We start from the raw sequence: 18982 nt of genomic DNA, 5'->3' as shown, positions 1-18982 counted from the left end.
GAGAACATATTTAAAAAGAAAAACATGTGAACAAAAATTTAAGTTAAAAGAATAAAAAAGGAACTATAAGTAAAAGGATTGAGGCAAGAATTATTCAGAAGTTAAAGTAATAGAGTTGGTTAAAAATAAAAAAAATCAAAAGAGCTATAACTAAAAAGTTAAAGTACAGATTAAGGTAGAAAATTATGGTAAAATTAAAAAAAGATTAAGAGATAAAATATACATTGTAAAGTCAAGAATAGACAGGATGAAAAGTAAAAATGCTAGACCCATAAGATGTAGAAAGGTAAAATCACGACAAAGCTAAAATAAGCTAAAGGATAAACAGAGAGAACAAAAATAGAGGTGACAAAAGACTAAAGGAGGAATTGCATACAATCAAAATGTTAAAACTTGCAAAAATTTAACTCTAAATCCCCAAGTATTTATGGAATAAAGGTTTGGAAAAATAAGCTTCCATTACTTAAGAAGAAACCAAGCTGACAAGCCACATGAGTTACTAAGAGCAGCCTCTGAACTGACACAACCCTTAAGGGTTGGGGGCTCCAGTCGGCCTTCTTGAGGGCAGTGCAGGGGGGCCTGAATTGCCAGGGTTGTGTGTATTAGTCTGTTCTCATGCTGCTGACAAAAGACATATCTGAGACTGGGTAATTTATACAGGAAAAAGCATGTAATGGACTCATAGTTCCACATGGTTGGGGAAGCCTCACAAACATGGCGGAAGGCAAGGAAGAGCAAGTCACATCTTACGTGGATGGTGGCAGGTCAAAAGAGAGCTTGTGCAGGGCAATTCCCGTTTTTAAAACCATCAGCTCTCCTAAGACCCATTCACTATCATGAGAACAGCATGGGAAAGACCTGCCCCCCATAAATCAGTCATCTGTCACTGGATTCCTCCGACAACATGTGGGAATTACGGGAGCTACAAGATGAGATTTGGATGGGGATACAGAGCCAAACCAGACCAGCACGTGACCTCTCAAGTATCCCTTTAAAGCCAACAGCAAGCTTGCTGGTCAACAGCAAGCAGAGCTCACATCCGCTCTGTCAACAGCAATTCCAAGGGAGGGAATTCCTCCAAAGGTTGTTGGCAGGATAGTTTCTGTATAGTAAGCACTCAACTATTATTGTTATCTACGGACATTAATCTTGAGTGTTGACTTTTGAATAAAAAATACATTGTACTTTGGGCAGGGTCAGGAAAGTAGAATCCAAAAGTAAGTCATATTGAGATAAAATTATGCACCATACTTGGGCACATTTTACTTTTCATTTCGAGGTGTGGATACTGTGTGTGTGTGTGTGTGTGTGCACATGCGTGTGTGTGTTTGTGTACTAAACACATAATCTAGGAGATGAATTTCAAAATTTCCATGTAATAGGTTTATTTTTAAATGAAATGGAATTTTGCATGTGAATTTTGGTTACTTTGCTCAACTCCCCAAGGCCTCTGGCTCATTCTTTCTGCCTATGCAAGTTTTCAGAGGGAAAGAATAAAAACATAATCTTAGAAATGTTCTCATCCCCAGGTGAACTCCTTTTATAGTCTTTTCACACAAGAGACTAGAATTTATTCACAATGTTAGTAAAAGGGTGAGAAATTTCTTTACACCTAACCCAGCCTCAGAGCTCATATCTGCTAAGTCAACAGAATGTACTCACACCTACAGCTTGGTTTCACAGAGCTACAGAGTCAGTGGAAAGGCCAGACTGAAGCTTTGGAGAATAAAACCGTATGAAAGAATATCCCTGTGGCAAAACATCGACACAGAATAATGACTTGGACTTTTGTGGATAAAATATGCAAAAGCTGAATTTAAATGTTCTTAATTGGGTCTTTGGAGGTTGAGATAGAAACCTAGGGAGTGATCTGTTGGCTAGGCCAGGTCTGAAGGGTGGAGTGGGAAGAGAAGTCTCTTCATTGGAGTATTATGTTCCCTGATATCTTATATTTCTAGCAGAAGAGGCTTTTTGTCATTTTGGGGCTATACTCTATGTTCTCTTTGGGGAAACACCCTGTTCCACTTTCGGTCCAACCTGCCCACCTGGTTTGGGCAGGACTAGTTTCAGTTCTGTCATTTGCAACTACAAGGGTACAGACAAATTCTGACTTTTGAGGTTCTGCAATCAGCAAACAGGGCTGCAAGGGGGAACTAGCTGCTCCCACTCAAGCGCTTTGACTGGACTTTAATAGAAATATTGCGCCCTCTGCTGGCAGAAGATTAGCATTGACCAGCTCTTAAGGACGATGTGAGAGAAAGCATTTTAGAGCCAGTCCTGGAGTCAAGGTCTTTCTCCTCCATATGCAAGCTGTTTTGCTTTGCTCGAGTAATGTTACTTCTATAAGTCTGCATTTTTGTATCTTAAAAATATTAATGTTAGAAACTACTTTTCAAGACTCTTTGATGAGTACGTAAATGGCCATGTGAAAGGTACTTAATCATTGAAACACACTATTATAAGACAGTTTTGGTGAAGAAAGCCAGCGTGTTTATCAAGTTTTTTCATGGTTATAAAATACGATATTCAATGTTACTGGTTCTCTGGAGCTGAGAAAACATCTATACATTGTATCAATTTAAGAAACTATTGTTGAAGAATGTAGAGTACTGATATTAGTAAAGTTCTTAGAAATTTTCAGGTGAGAAATGTATAACAAATCACACATGCCAAAAAGTCCCTTTATAAAATTTAATATACATTTCCAGTAGAAGTATTAGATAAAATAGACGTTAATGGATTTTCCTTTAACATGATTTTATATATGTATGAGAGACAGAGAGACGGGGTGGGGGAGGGAGGGAGAGAGAGAGAGAATATTATAATGGAGTAATACTAGAATACTAGAAACATTCCCACTAAGGTAAGAAACAAGGTAAAAATGCCCACCATCTGCATTGCTATTTAACATCATATTGGAGACAGTAGTCAGTATACTAATTTAAAAATTGCAGCATAAGACTTGGAAAAAAAGTAAAACTCTCTACATTTGCAGTTGATATGACAGCATACCTGGAAAACCCTATAGAAAAAATGATGACACTAAATGAACAAAAGAACTCAGTAAGTTAGCAGGCTACAAAATGAGTGTACAAAAATCACGTGTGTGTGTGAGTGTAAACTTGTGTGTACGGAAATAACTAGTTAGAAGATAAAAGAAAAAATTCCATTTGCAATAACAACAAAAATATAAAATACTTGGAAATAAACTTAAGAGGTAATGTGTAAAATCCATATGGATTTAAAAATTAAAATTTAAAACATTCCTAAAAGACAAATGGAAATATTTCTTGGTCTTGGATAAGTTAACTTGACATCATAATGATATAAATTATCCCTAATTTCACACCACCCTAATAAAATTGCAATATGTAGTTTTCCTGGGACTACAGAAATTGATTGCAAAGTTCACGTGGATAAACTAACATATATGCATAATTAGGAAAACCAGAAAAAAAGATCAATGAAGAGAGAGAACCCTATTAAATATCAATGCACGATAAATCTTTTGTATAATTAAAACAGTGTGGTATAAATGGATAGATCTGGAACATAATGGAAAGTTCAGAAATAGAACCAACTAAAAAGAAAATTTTCATATAAATAAGGTGGCATCTCAAATTACAGACAGACTTATTAATAAATGGTGTTAGGAAAACTGAACAGTCATTTGAAAAAAACTCATATGGAAAGAATGAGCTATATAAGTACTTGAAGAAAACATAAGTGAATTTGTTTATAATCTTGTGGTGGGAAAAAATTTAAACCATGTTCGTCATCCAGATTTAATAGCAGAAAAAAAGCAATAATTTTGACATCAATTAAAAGGACTGGTCAGGCATGGTTCCAGCACGTTGCGACGCTGAGACAGGAGGATCTCTTGAGCCCAGAAGTTTGAGACCAGTCTGGGCAACATGGGGAGGCTGTCTCCCCCCCCCCCAAACACACATACACACACACACATATAAACACACACACATCCACACAATTATTTGGGTATGGTGGTGCATGTCTGTAGTCCCAGCAACCTGGAAAGCCGAAGTAGGAGGATCACTTGAGCCTAGGAGGTCAAAGCTGCAGGGAGTCATGATTGTACCACTGCACTTCAGTCTGGGCAACCGAGCAAGATATAAATAAAATAAAATGTGAAGAACCTTTGTTAAAAAAAAAAAAAAAAAGCAAGCACCACAAGCAAAGTCAAAAGACAAGTGACAAACTGGGAGAAATATAATTGCAACACATGTCATAGATAAAGAACTAAACTCTCCAATTTACAAAACACTCAGAAATTGAGAAACACAAAGATTCATACACACCAAAACCCACAAGTGCTCTTAAACATATAAACTTCGTGTTTAAGACAGAGAAATTTGAATTAAATCTACAATGAGGAAGTTCCTTCACCTTTAGTGTATGTTTGGAAAAGTTCATAATAAATTACTGAGAAAAAAATTAATATATTTCTCATTTTCAGGTTGGCACACATTCAGAAGCTTGAAAACACATTTTTGTGTAATCAACTGAGGGAAATTTCAATCTGAGCTGGGTATTAGATGATATCATTATTGGATGAAAATTAAATTTCTTGGGTGTGATTATGGTTATGCAGGCATGTGTGCATGTCCTTAAGAAATACATGCTATGGCCGGGTGCGGTGGCTCATGCCTCTAATCACAGCATTCTGGGAGGCTGCGGTGGGCGGATCATGAAGTCAGGATATTGAGACCATCCTGACCAATATGGTGAAACCCCGTCTCTACTAAAAATACAAAAGTTAGCCGGATGTGGTGGCGCGTGCCTTAATCCCAGCTACTCCGGAAGCTGAGGCTGGAGAATCACTTGAACCATGGAGTAGGAGGATTGCACCACTGCACTCCAGCCTGGTGACAGAGCAAGACTCTATCTCAAAAAAAAGAAAGAAAAAGAAATACATACTATGATATTTTGGGGCAAAATGTCATGAAGTACGCAAACTGACTTTCAAATACATCAGCTCAACAAAAGTATGTGTGTGTTTTTTTATTTATTTCTTTTATTTTTTTATTGTGTCAATAAAAGTTCATTCACAGACATTGAAATCTGAATTTCATTATTTTCGTGTCATGAAATATATTTTTAATTTGTTTTCAACAATTTTTAAAATGTAAATACCATTCACAGGCCATATGTCAGGCAATGGACAGGATTTGGCCCACAGGCCAGTTTGCCAGCCCTGTCTTAAGTGAAGATACCAACAAGACCAACATTAACTTCTCCTAAAACCAAGATTTTCAAAGCAGACTATTAACGAGAGCATGCCCTGCGCCAGATGCCCCAGAATTGTGAAGGAGGTCAGGCTGCTGGTACAGGAGGACAATGGTCTGGCACTGCCCCTCTGTTCTGAAACCCCTGGTCCCCAGCACAGGGGAGTGGGCCTCAGTTTTGCAGTCAGCACTGTTTCCAGATCACTGTTAAAAGGAAAACAAGGCACTTAAGAAAAACATGAAGCATTCCAACTTTTGATACACAAAAGGATTCTATGTTCTAAGCTTCAACAGTCTCTCATGGCCAGCAGCTACTGCGGGGCAGCGCATCACCTGGACGGTGAGACGGTGGGAACAACAGGAAAGCGTCCACAGCATCAGCGATAGATCCTCCTAGAGGAAGCACGCCAGGCTCCAGAATAGCAGAAAACCCACAGCTGCCACCGCTGCAGGTTCACACGCTGCCTCCAACGTGAAGATAAAGTGCTTCAAGCGCTTCCACTCCACCCGTCTGTCTGGCTTCCCTTCAACCAGAAAGGGTGCACAGGCACCAGGCAAGAGCCTTGTGCCAAGCGACACAGAATGTTCTAGAGCCCAGGAGACAGTCCCGTTCTCTGAGCTGAACGGGTCGCACCTGATGTCACCTTTTCCTTTTTGAAGGGAGATGCCAGGATGCAGGGGGAACAAGCGAAAACCGCTTTTCCTATTTCGAGGGTGCAGGGCACCCCCGACAGCCAAGATCTGCAACCCCAGGGTGACTTCCTTGGCCTATCTTCTTGGCCTGCTCATTGGCCCAGGTGGGGGACTCCACGGCCACTGCTTCTTCTTTAACTGCTGCTGCAGTCTTTCCTCTTTCTTCTTCAGGTAGAAGGTTATGTTGTCAAAGGTGGCCTTGTAGAGACTGCTGAAGCTGGTGTTCACGCAGGCAGAGCCTCCCAGCATGGCCCCGTTCCCACGAAGAACAATGGAAACTTTCTTTAACATGGCACTTTCAGGAACAGACTGCCACTGGCCACCCACAGGCCTGCAGAGCACCGGGGGAGGGGAGCTTCCCGGCAGTCCTGGAGCACCCACAGCCCCTGGGTTTCCTCAAAAGCCACATCCCACACTCGGTGCTGGAATGACAGCTGCTGTCGGTACACCAACTGCTGTCTACAGGCGTGAAGTTGGAAGATGTAGACCACAGCAATGCAGTTGCACAGAAGCGCCACCTGGTTCTCCTGAACCAGAACGCAATCCTGGACCCTGCAAACCTCTAAGGGACCTGGAGGTCCGTGGGCTCTTGGAGACTGTGCAGGTGACAGCAATGCAGTTGGCGGCCGCTTCTGTACTCCCGGAGCCTCAGGGTGAAGCGGTTCAGGCTGAGTGGGCACCACAGAGATATAGCTCACAGACTCTGTGTGCCCGAGGCAGAATGCTGCGGGGCGTGGTGGCCCAGCTGACCTGGATTTTCTCATCCCGGTCCGCAGTGAGCGCAAACTGGTCATCAGGATGCACAACCACTTCTAACAGCATGGACAGTCAGGTGCCCCAGCTCCAGTCGGCCGCATCCGCGTGGCTCCGCACCGAAAAGGAATAGACGTCTCCAGAGTTGTCAGCCACCAAGACCGTCTCCTCAGAGGCTGTGAAGGTCAGGTCTGTACACCTCCTTGTCATGGTCCTGACACTCAGACACTGCCATGGTTTTGTACAGAAAAGAATCAGACACTTACTGTCATCGGTTATAGCAAAACAGCTGCCAGACTTGGAGAAGGTGGACCGAGAATTGCACCGCTCCGCTGGACCAAGGGCGGCTCGTCCTCCCCTTTATTTTCTTGTGACTTGTTTTCTGCAGCACTGCAGTCATAGGTGAAGAGGCTGTCATCGTCACTGGTTGCAGTGGAGGTGGTCAGGAACCGGCTGCCCTGCACCACCAGCTTCTGCCAGCACACCGCCAGCCCCGCAGAGCCTGCCATGTGCATGCCGCCTGGCCACCATGCACATTTCCCCACCCAGCCCGTTTTTAATTTATTTCAATAGTTTTGGGGGAACAGGTGGGTTTTGGTTACATGGATAAGTTCTTTGGTGGTAATTACTGAGATTTTGGAGCACCCAATCATCTGAGCAGTGTATGGTGAACCCAATGTACAGCCTTTTATCCCTTGCCCCCACTTTCCCATTCCTCTCGAGACCCCAGAACCCATTAGATTATTCTTTGTGTCCTCATAGCTTAGCTGCCACTCATAAGTGAGAACATACAATGTTTGATTTTCCATTCTTGAGTTATTTCACCTAGAATAATGGTCTCCAGCTCCATCCAGGATCCAGGTTGCTCTGAATGCCATTATTTTGTTCGTTTGTATGGCTGAGTAGTATTCCATGGTGTGTGTGTGTGTGTGTGTGTGTAATGTAATATATATACCACAGTTATATATATATAAATATTATATATATTCTTTATCCTCTCCTCCTTGGTTGATGGATATTTAGGCTGGTTTTTAAAAATGTAGTATAAATCAGTAGTTCCCAACAAGAGGGATTTTTCCCCAGGAGACATTTGGCAATGTTTGGAGACATTTTTGGTTGCTAGCACTTGGGAAGTGGTGCTACTGGCATCTAATGAATAGAGGCCAGGGATGCTGCTAAACATTCTACAATGTATAGGACAGCACTCCTGTCCCTCCCCCAAACAAAGAATTATCCAGCCCAGAAAGTTAATAGTGATAAGGTTTAGGGACCTGGTATAGACAGAGATAAAGCAAACGTGGTTAAAGTTAACGATTGGTTCATCTGGGTGATGGTGCCATATTCTATTCTTTGAAATTTTCTGTAAGGGTGAAAACTTTCAAAATAAAACATTTAGGGAGAAAGCACATTTAAAAATATATAAAAGAGTCTGAGAGAGGAAAAAAAAGTTGAACTGGTGAAACAGTAGGCCAAATATGGGAAACAATGGTAAAAGCAGTCCTTTTTATTTTCTTCACTAACCAATGAGAATAAAGACAGAAAATTGTGCTCAATCTACTTGTTAGACAACAAAAAACGCAACCACAGTGATAAGTGGAGAGATTTTCATGAGTGATTTTTAGAAAGCTTCTTTTATGGTTTTACATATTTTTTTATCAGGCTTTCTTTGTGTGACGACTGGACTGTATAATTTTGTCATATTAAAAGTAAATCAAAATGAGCAAACTAGGAAACCAGCAGCTGGGGTTTTTTTCCCCTACAAGGCACAGAAGACCCATAGCAGGAAAGTAGATCTCAGAAAATGATTATTAAAAATTTCTTTTGTGCTAGAACAGTGGTTCATGCTTGTAATCCCAGCACTTTGGGAGGTTGAGGTGAGAGGATTGCCTGAGCTCAGGAGTTCGAGGCCAGCCTGGGCAACATAGTGAGACCCATTCTCTAAAAATAAATAACTAAATTAATTAATTAATTAAGAAATTTTTTTTCTTGACCCGTTAATGTTTAGGATAATACAGTATAATTGGTGTGGTTTGTAAAACTGCAGTTTCATTTTGTTTTATTTCCATCCGGCCCTGACTGGGTAAGGACAAGGAGGTATTGGAAAATGCAAAAGGGGTTCATGAAAAAAGTCACTTTTACTTGTGGTAGAACTGAATATAAGGATGTCAAGCTTTTGTTAGAAACCCAATCCACATGCCTTGTTTGTTTTATTGCCTTCTTCTGTCTCTGTTGTTCATTATAGTTTTTGCTCTTTCTTCCTTTTCCAGCATTATTGTATAGAGTAATATTAGAATGGGCCGGTTTTTGTAAGACTTTCCACTGTACTTTCCATCCCCAGTAGCTCTTATTTCTCTGCAGCTCTCTGTCTGGAAAGACAGGCATCCAGGGCTTCGTGGGTCTGCTGGGTACAGCTGAGGATCAAGAAGTCAGAGCTCAGCTTTCAATTTCAAAAGACTTTTTTCAAGCATAGAAGACTCAGAAGTCTTCACAGCTAGGCTTTCAACTGAGAAATGAAAATAAAATCCAAAGGTTCCCCCCTGAAACTGACTAAAAGGACCCCCCACTTGGCTAAGGAGACCCCAAAGAAACCTTAAAAACTGAGTTCCTGGCCATGACAGATTGGGAGGTCAGACATACCCTGTTACACTCCCTACCTTGCTGCCTGCCATTATATTTCCATTTCTAAGCGTTAAACAGAAACAGGCCCTTTCTGAAGATTTGCTGGACTCCTCTTCCTTTTTGTAGTTTGACACAACAAGTGACCATCATTCCTTCGTGATAAGAGGCCACTAACCATGGACTGGTTCTGGCTGGTTTACAGAGGCTGCACACAGGATGCTTCTGTGTCCTCTGTTTCACTTTTTGACATATAGAGCCTAATTTTAATACATTTAAATGTTGTTTGCACCCTAAAGTGAACATGGGACATAGGTAACATACATGTTAGCTTACTATGCGTGAGTGCACCCCCCTTTTGTGAATATTCATAGCTTCTCCTATAGCCTGTTAAATGTATATACTTAGTTGACCCCTTCAGCCTAAATTCCTGTCTTACCCTTCCCTCCCTAGAAGTACCTGCTTCTGGTTCCTGCCAGAAGCTACCCTTCCCAGGCTGTGGGATGGCCAGCCTGCAGGCTGCAACCATTTATAAGAAATAAAGCTCTCCTTTCCACATTTATGAACCTGGTGATTCTTCAGCTGGCACAATGCAATGATAGAGGTACTTGAGGAAGAAAAAGGTTTTTTAAATTGCAAATTATTCCCTTTAGAGAATCTAGAACGGTGTTTATTAAATGAACTACCAGACATAGGAAGGAAGAAAAAGATAGGATATGAATGAAGTGCAGTACAGCATTCCCACCCCAAAAGGGATTGAGAAGTTTGCCGGTTGGCAGGAAGAACACAATCCAAGAAGAGTAAAGGAGGGTTACATGAGGCATCTCCAAGAGGTCTTACCTCCACCTTCCTCCAGTGTTGAAAGACACAAACATGTTTCATGATTTCATGACAGAACAGACTTCTGCTGTATGTTCCACCTGGAAACAGTGGGACAAATAGCACATGCTACTTGTTTTAGGTATGTGTCAATCACAGTAGAGTGGAAATGGGGTGTGCTGTAGGGTGTTTAGGCAGAGTGGGCCTGAGAGGAGATTGAGTTACCCTACAATATCACCATTTGGTCAACTCCTATTTTCTGTTCCATGAGCAGTGTGGAGTTGGGAGGGGAATGAGACATCCTGTAAAATTTAATCTTGCCCATTAAAAGTACAGTCATCCCTTGGTATCTGCCGAAATTTGCAGATGCTCAAGTCCCTTATATAAAATTGTGCAATATTTGCACACAACATGTGCACATATTTCCATATACTTTAAATCATTTCTAAATTACTTATAATACTAATGCAATGTAAATGCTATGAAAACAGTTATTATACTGTGTTACTTTTTATATTACTTTTTATTGGTGTATTTCCAATTGTTTTTATTTTTCCTAATATTTTTGACGGTGGTTGCATCTGTGGATGTGGAACACATGGGTTTAGAGGGGTAACGGTACTCCAGTCATTTCCACGTTAACTCAGGCTCAGCACATTACTTAGTCTTTCAGGGTTAGAGCTGCCAGAGAAAATACAAGATGCTCAGTTAAATTCCAGATAAAAATGAATATTGTTTTAGTATAAGTGTGTTTTTTGCAACATTGGGGACATATACCAAAAAATGATTTGCTATTTATCTGAAACTCATGTATTTTATTTGCTAAATCTGGCACCTCTACTTGGAGTTCCTCCCTCTTTTTTCCCTTCTTCCTTTTTCCTGACATCCATGCAGAGGCGGCTGAAGTTAACGGCAGGGCATCAGGGCAAGGCCCCAGGCCTGCATGCTTCCTTCCATTCCTAACAACCTTCCACTTTCCACTAATCCTCTCCTCTCACTGCACTCTTGGTTGCTGTAATTTGCAGTCAGTTTTCTTAGTACAATCAGGGATTGAGGTATAGGAGTCTTCCTTCAGCTGCCTCTGGCCCACCTCGATTTGCACTGTGACCACTGTTACTCTAAAGACTCTGCAGCAAATGTCTATTTGGCTCCTCATTTAGGCTGTCAATCCCATGGCTTCTGCTTTGCAGCTCCTTTGCTGTGTTCTCAGCTACTTCTACAGTTATCTCATGGGGTGGGGGGAACTCACTCAGATATCCCATGTCCCACTAAGCTGAGGGAAATTTGAGAGCTACCTTTCTCTCTCCATCCCTTTTGGACATCCAATATGAACATGTTGTACCTTTGTATTCTGTTTCAATCTCTAAATCCTTTTTTGTTTTTTTCTTTATGTGCTTCAACATTGGCATTGTTCTGTTGTCGTATTTCCCAGTACATAAATACTCTTTTTCCATGTTATAATCTGCTATTAAGCCTATGCATAAATTTCTGTTATTGTATTTTTCAGTTCTAGAATTTCCATTTAGTTCTCTACTTTTCTGGTAAACGTCTTCATATTAATCTATTTTCTTCATCTTTTCATCCATCTGCCTGGATTTTGAAATCATAGCTATTTAAAAATTCTTGCCTGCAAACTCCAGTCATTAAATCCCTGCGACTTTGCTTCTATGTTCTTCCACCGAACCCAACCCGTGACTTCCAATCATTTAGTTCTGTCTTTTAGGATGCTTGATAATGTTTTGAGTGCAGACACTGTATATGAAAAACTGTAGAGGCTCCAGATGATGTCATCTTCCTCTAGAGTGAATTTGCTTTATCCTCTGTTAGGCAGTGGGGTTTGCTCACCTTAATCAAATCGGAGATCTATCTGAATTGAGGCTGGAATCCTTTGTACAGAGCCCACCGAAGATTTCAACTGAGAACCTGAGTTGTTTACCTTCCCTCTACTGGGTCCTCAACTGTAATCATTGTGTCCTCAGTAGTGTGAGACTGGGCAAAAACTCCTTTGCTTCTAAGAGGCTCTCTGCTTAGCTTCATAGCCTTCAATCCCTCAGAGCTTCAGAATTTGGTAAATGTCTTGATGAGAAAACTAGCCATATGTCAGATATCCATAAAACACTTAGCATAGAGTTGGCCATAGGGGAGTACTCTAGAAACGGGTTGTTGAAGAAAATAAACATTGGCTATATGGAAAAATGTGTTTTCCAATGAAGAGACTTGGTGATTACCACCTCAACCAAATGATCAGACTTAACCATCTTGTACAGTAGAACAATCAGACATTACGTGCTTCTTATGTGATGCAATGAGAAGTATATTTAATCACTTACAGTATAATTGCTATGTAGTATAATTGCTAAATATGCTTTACTGAATTTTTTTTTTTTTTTTTTTGAGATAGGGCCTCACTCTGTCTTGAAGGCTAGAGTGCAGCATTGCAATCACAGCTCACTGCAGCCTTGGCCTCCTGGGCTCAAGCAATCCTACCACCTCAGCCTCCCACGTAGCTGGTACTATAGGCGCCCATCACCATGCCCAGTCAATTTATTTTTAAAATTTTTTTTGTAGAAATGGCATCTTACTACATTGCCTGGGCTGGTCTTAAATTCCTGGGCTCAGGTGATCCTCCCACCTCGGCCTCCCAAAGTATTGGGATTACAGGTGTGAGTCACTACTCCTGCCCTCTGAATCAAATTATGAAGAGAGAATCAGATAAATCAACTACAGAATATTCAATAAGATAACCAGTCTCAAGTCTGTAATCCCAGAACTTTGGGAGGCTGAGGTGGGTGGATCGCGAGGTCAGGAGTTTAAGACCAGCCTGGCCAACGTGGTGAAACCCCGTCTCTACCAAAAATATAAAAATTAGTCGGGCATGGTGGTGCATGCCTGTAGTCCCAGCTACTCGGAAGGCTAAGACAGGAGAATTGCCTCAACCCAGGAGGCGGAGGTTGCAGTAAGTCGAGATTGTGCTACTGCACTCCAGCCTGGGTGACAGAATGAGACTGCCTCAAAAGAAAAAAAAAAATCAATATCCTACAAAATAAAACCAAAGCCAGGGGACACTTCTGGTTAAAAGAGATTAAAGAGACAAAAAACTCAGCTGCATGTATAAATTTTTTTTGCAGCCTGAACTGAAAAAAAGAATCTATAAAAGAGATTTTGGGGGCCACTGGGGCATTTAAATATGGATTGTAAATTACATATTATTGAATTAATATAAGATTTTTTAGATGTGATAATGATATTGCATGTAGGAGTGTATTCTTAGGAGATATATGCTGAAGTATTTAGGGGTGAAGTATCATATCTGCCACTTCTTTTCAATGTTTCAGCAAAGATGAATAATAAATAAGTAAAACAAACATAGAAACATGTTAACAACTTGTATTTCTAGGTGGATGGTGTACAAAATAGTGGTTTGTCATATATTTTTACTTTACTGTTGGTTTGAAATTTTTCAAATGAAAAACTTGGAGGAACATTCTTGGCTCTTTCATCTAAGTTATTCATTCTAAGTTTCTGAATTCATTTGACAAACATTTATTGAGTACCTACTATGTATGACATATTCTTGTAAGTGCTGGGAAGTGGTGATGAAATAGATGGAAAAGATCATTCTTTTGGTTTCCTCATCCATAAAATGGATATAGAGTAAGCATACACCGTATAAGCACAATGCTTGGTACAAGAATGCATTTAATGACTGTCAGCTGTTATAATTAATCAGCTTCGTCCATTGTTGATTTGATTTCATCAATTTGATGTTTTCGGTCTTAAACTCCAAATAAAAAATGTGTGATCTTCCATCTTATGTATTCTTCCCAATCCATTTTCTGAAGTTACTACTCATCTCACTTTTTGTTAATATTATTAGGGCATTTGAAGTCTTGTAGAGAAGACATGATATAAAGTCAAAGCAAAGATGAAGTTAAAGTGGTCAGGGGTATGTTACATTTTTTTTTCTTTTGACATAGGGTCTCACTCTGTCACCCAGGCTGGAGTGCAGTGGTGCGATCATGACTCACTGCAGTCTGTCTCCAGAGTTCAAGCAATCCTCACACCTTAGCCTCCCGAGTAGCTTGGATTACAGGCATGCGCCACCACACCTGGCTGATTTTTAAAATTTTTAGTACAGACAAGGTCTCACTATGTTGCCCAGGCTGGTCTCAAACTCCTGAGCTAAAGCAATCCGTCTGCCTCAGCCTCCCAAAGTGGTAAGATTACAGGTGTGAGCCATCGCACCCAGCCATAGTTTTAAAATTAGGTTTGCACATATGCAAGTGTCCTCAGGTTGAAAGTTTATATTCATAGAGATTTTACTGATGATTATGTTCTGGTCTAAGATTGGGTTATAAACCAGAAGAAACTAAAAAAAGGTTTCCAAATTTATTTTTCTAAATACTAGATCGTAAAATGATTAAAAACACTCCAAGTTCCTTAATACTCTTCCCCAAGAATCTTGCTTCTTGTACACAGGGTGCACACTTAACATGTTATTTTATCTATGAGTGAGAACATTCCTTCCTTCCATGCTGCTACACCTACTCATGTTTTCAGATGCCAATGGCTTGGCCTGATAAATGCATGGTTCATTCTAAGCCCATACCATAAATTTATCACTAAGTTCCAAAGGTTTCCTTTCAGTGTAGACTGTGATCATAGCACATAATTTGTTAAAGAGTTATTTTAGTGCAGTAGTACTAAAAAAATAGAAGCTAATGTTCATTCACATAATTTGCAAAGCCAATACTTAAAACTGATGGAGTGATTCAATAATTCAAAATAATAACTGATATTTCTGAGGTTAAGTTTATTTTCAAGAGTTAAAAATAAAACAAAACATTTTTATTTTCCTATTTCCCTCTTACAGGTTTTGAGAAGACTGGAACAATTATTTGTATATTTGTATTACTATCAAACATCCCACATACCTTAAGGATTGTACACTGCATTTCGATACAATCTTCTTTACTAACAATATAGTAAATTATTTTTATACATTCTGGGTGGGATTAAAATAAATAACTATAGAAATAATTTAACAAATCTTTATAGAGCACCTAGTGTGTGCCAGGTTTTGAAGACACAAAAATAAATAAAAAATGGTCCCTGCCATTAAGAAGCTCACAGTCTAAAGGGGCAAACACACAAATAGAATAGACAATTTAATGTTATATGACAGCTTTGAGAGAGGTCTATACAAAGAACTACAGGAACATTTAAAAAGTCACTTAATCCAGAACAGTAGTAGTCACTGGATTGTTTCCAGGCCAAGATGATAAGTTTTACAATAGATATTGCCAAGAAAAGAATCAATGGTGGGGGTCAGTCCAGGTATATCAAACAGCCTGCACAAAGGCAGAGAAGCGAGAAAATTTTCATGAAATAGTTTTGTAAGACTGAACTAAAAGATACAGGGTGGGGCAGTGGTGAGAGAAGAGGCTGGAGAGGTAGGCCAGACCACATCATTAAAGGCCCTATGGGCTCTAGTGGGGAATTCTGATTTCTACCTGAATGCAGTCAGGAATTTAAGTTGGGGTGATGTGCTAAATTTGGGGTTTAACAAAGATTATACTGCTAACAGTAAAAGGAAGGAACTGGAGGCAGGAACATCAGTAAGAGGTTATTTTAGAAATCCTAACTTCAAATAAGGACAAGAATTAAGTAATGAGGCAGAGATAAAGATGGAGAAGAGGTGAATTACTTAGACATTTGGATGATAAAATCAGTAAGAATTGACTCGACTGAACAAGGAGAATGATGGAGACAAGTAAAATATGGTGATTTTCTAACAAGACATGTCATTCACTGAGATAGGAACTGGAAGAAGAAATTTCATGAGATGGTAAGTTTTGATTCAGGTGTTTATATATAAACTATCTTTGGATATATTATATAAAATCCTATATATATATATAAATCCAAAAGATAGTAGCATCTGTATTTCTGGAGCATCTCAGGGAGATCTGGTGTTGGGACACAGACATGGATGTCATCAGCACCAAACATGGTAGCGGACACAGGAGTAGTAGATGGGATCACCAAGGATGTTAGAGTATAAAGACGACAGGACAATAGGCGGAACCTTGGGGAACACTAACATGTAATGAGCAGATGAAGGAAAGTGAGTCTTTGGAGGAAACTGAGAAGATGGGTTAGAGTAGGGAAAGAAAAGTCCAAGAGACTATAGTTCCAACCCATGGAGGAGAGAGTTTTAAGAAGTATTTATGTGTGTCAGTGTGCGTGTTTATGTGTGTCAAATATATTAACAAGTAGAATGCATCCAGTGGATTTAGACATTAAGTCACTTGTAATTTGGATACCAACAGTTTCAACCACATAGAGTGATGGCCATATTATAGCAGATTAAGACCGACTGGTGAGGAAGTCAGAGTGAAATCTAAGATGCTAATGTAAGCCACAAATAATACATATTTGAAAAATGGGCAAAGAAACCACATCAGGTGGGGGTCCCAGTATGATGGTGAAACTGAATTTCAATCAACTTAGGGAAGCAGATGAGGAATGGCTGGGACCAGAGTCTGGAATATAATCAGGCCTCTTTCCCTGCAATTGTTCTTTCTCCTGGTGGTTCCATATTCTCTTATTTAAGATTCGTTTTCTTTGTGTGGCAAGGAACAGTTTCATCAGCAAAGAGGAAAGGGCTTCTTTCTTCCAACTTACGAAAAGGGGGGACTGGGGCATGTTTCCATCCTTGGACTAAACATGGTGGCTAGGAAAAACAGGATAATGTAAAAAAACAAAACAAAACAAAAAACAACAACAAAAACCCACCTGGGTGTGGTGGCTCTTGCCTGTAATCCCAGCACTTTGGGAGGCTGAGGCAGGTAGATCACAAGGTCAGAAGTTCAAGACAAGTCTGGCCAAGATGGTGAAACTCCATTTCTACTAAAAATACAAAAATTAGCTGGGCATGGTAGCGGCGCCTATAATCCCGGCTGCTCAGGAGGCTGAGACAGAGAGTTGCTTGAACCCAGGAGGTGGAGGTTGCAGTGGGCCAAGATCATGCCACTGCACTCCAGCCTGGGCGACAGAGCGAGATTCCATCTCAAAAAACAAAAACAAAAACAAAAAACCGCCCCCCCCCGTCCCCCGCCAAAAAAAAACCACACACATGTGGCTGGAAGTGAGAAGGGCGAGTCTCCCTAATTAGGATAACTTCTATTAACAGATGATGGTGATAGATAGTAAGGGGGTTGGACAAAATAATCGACATCCATTACAAAAAAAAAACCAGCTAAAAATATATGTTTACATAAACTATTGTACACAGATGCTATCCAGCAAAATGCTTATAGCTTTAATTTTTCCCGTACTTTGAAAATTTCCAAGTGCTTTCTTACCTTTTATGAAATAAAATTAGTAGGATACCTTTCTTTCTTTCTTTTTTTTTTGAGACGAAGTTTCACTCTTGTTGCTCAGGTTGGAGTGCAATGGCGCGATCTCGGCTCACTGCAACCTCTGCCTCCCAGGTTCAAGCGATTCTCCTGCCTCAGCCTCCCAAGTAGCTGGGATTACAGGCGCCCACCACCACGCCAGGCTAATATTTGTATATTTAGTAGAGACGGGGTTTCACCGTGTTGACTAGGCTGGTCTTGAACTTCTGACCTCGGGTGATCCACCCACCTTGGCCTCCCAAAGTGATTGGATATCAGGTGTAAGCCATGGCGCACAGCCCCTTTTTTTTTGTTAAGAGTAAATGGGCAGAACAGAATGTTGTTGGGTCTAGAAATTATACTCTATAATCATCAGTGGAATTGGAGAGAAGACCTAGGAAGAGACAGGCTAGCAGTCTTCAAATATCAGGCAATCATAGAGAGGAAGGACTGAATTAGCCTGGTTCTAGAGGGTGGAAGTGGGACTAGAAGGCAAACATTACAGAGAGGTGGTCTTCAGTTCAAGCCTAGACTACAACTGGACTGTTCTGTGACATAACAGATAACGCTATTAGTAGAAGTACAGGATTTGAGCTTGGGCTGGCTGACTGACAGTGTTCCTACTGAGAAAATTACTGAATAGTCCTGGAAACTTGACTGCCTGATTTTCAAGGAATCTTCCAACTCTAAGAAGATAGTAGGAGACAATTAATTATCTACTGCTCTATTCAACATAGGGAATTTGCATATAATGGGGCATCTTTCTAATATTTGCCTATTTGTTAAATATTACTTTCCTGGATTCTTATATTTAATGCTATAGAGAACAGTTTTTAAGAAGAAAACTCCACACTAACTAAAGCATTTTGTAGACACTTTTTACTATGGTGGTAACCACAGATTCAGAATAAACAATTTGTGATAGTGAGTAGTATATCATGTTTTATGAAAAAAGAGAAACAAAAGTTTTAAAAAATTAAAATAAAGGTTCCTAAAAAGTTATAAACTTTAACAAAGACAAGTGTTAAGGATTCTTTAGAATAATAGTTTTTAATATGGAGAAAACAAAAAGGAGCTGTAAGCCCTTTGTCTTGGTATCTAAGAATAGCACACTAGATGGTGCTATAAGGCTGTCAGAAAGAGAGTTTTACCAGGCTAGCGTGGCATTCTGATGGTAGTTAAGTGTTCTGGAAACTTTCCACATACTTTCAGCTCCTGAGAGCCATTCCAGGTTTATATAAAAGTAATGGGAATCTCAATTGGATTAAGCTTTAGCTCTAAAATGACATTAACTTAAAACTAAACCACAGGCTTAACACATTTAAAATAGTTTCATTATTTGACATTTCAATCTGATTCCACTGAAATAGAAATGTTAAAGTCATTAAAATGCCAATGTATTAATTTAAATGTATTGCTATTAATTTCACTTAGCTAGTCTTCCCATGAGCCAAGTTA

At 40.0% G+C, this 18982-nt stretch overlaps 1 pseudogene; it reads right to left on the bottom strand.

Moving 5' to 3' along the window:
• Nucleotides 1–6011: 6011 nt before the first annotated feature.
• LOC105514252 lies at nt 6012–7198 on the bottom strand (annotated as a pseudogene).
• Nucleotides 7199–18982: the final 11784 nt, after the last annotated feature.

This window comes from Colobus angolensis, unplaced genomic scaffold, assembly GCF_000951035.1.
Source record: "Colobus angolensis palliatus isolate OR3802 unplaced genomic scaffold, Cang.pa_1.0 Scaffold24, whole genome shotgun sequence".
In the NCBI taxonomy this organism is placed as follows: domain Eukaryota; kingdom Metazoa; phylum Chordata; class Mammalia; order Primates; family Cercopithecidae; genus Colobus; species Colobus angolensis.
The sequence above is the reverse complement of the archived record's forward strand: the minus strand, read 5'-3'. Positions and strand labels throughout refer to the sequence as shown.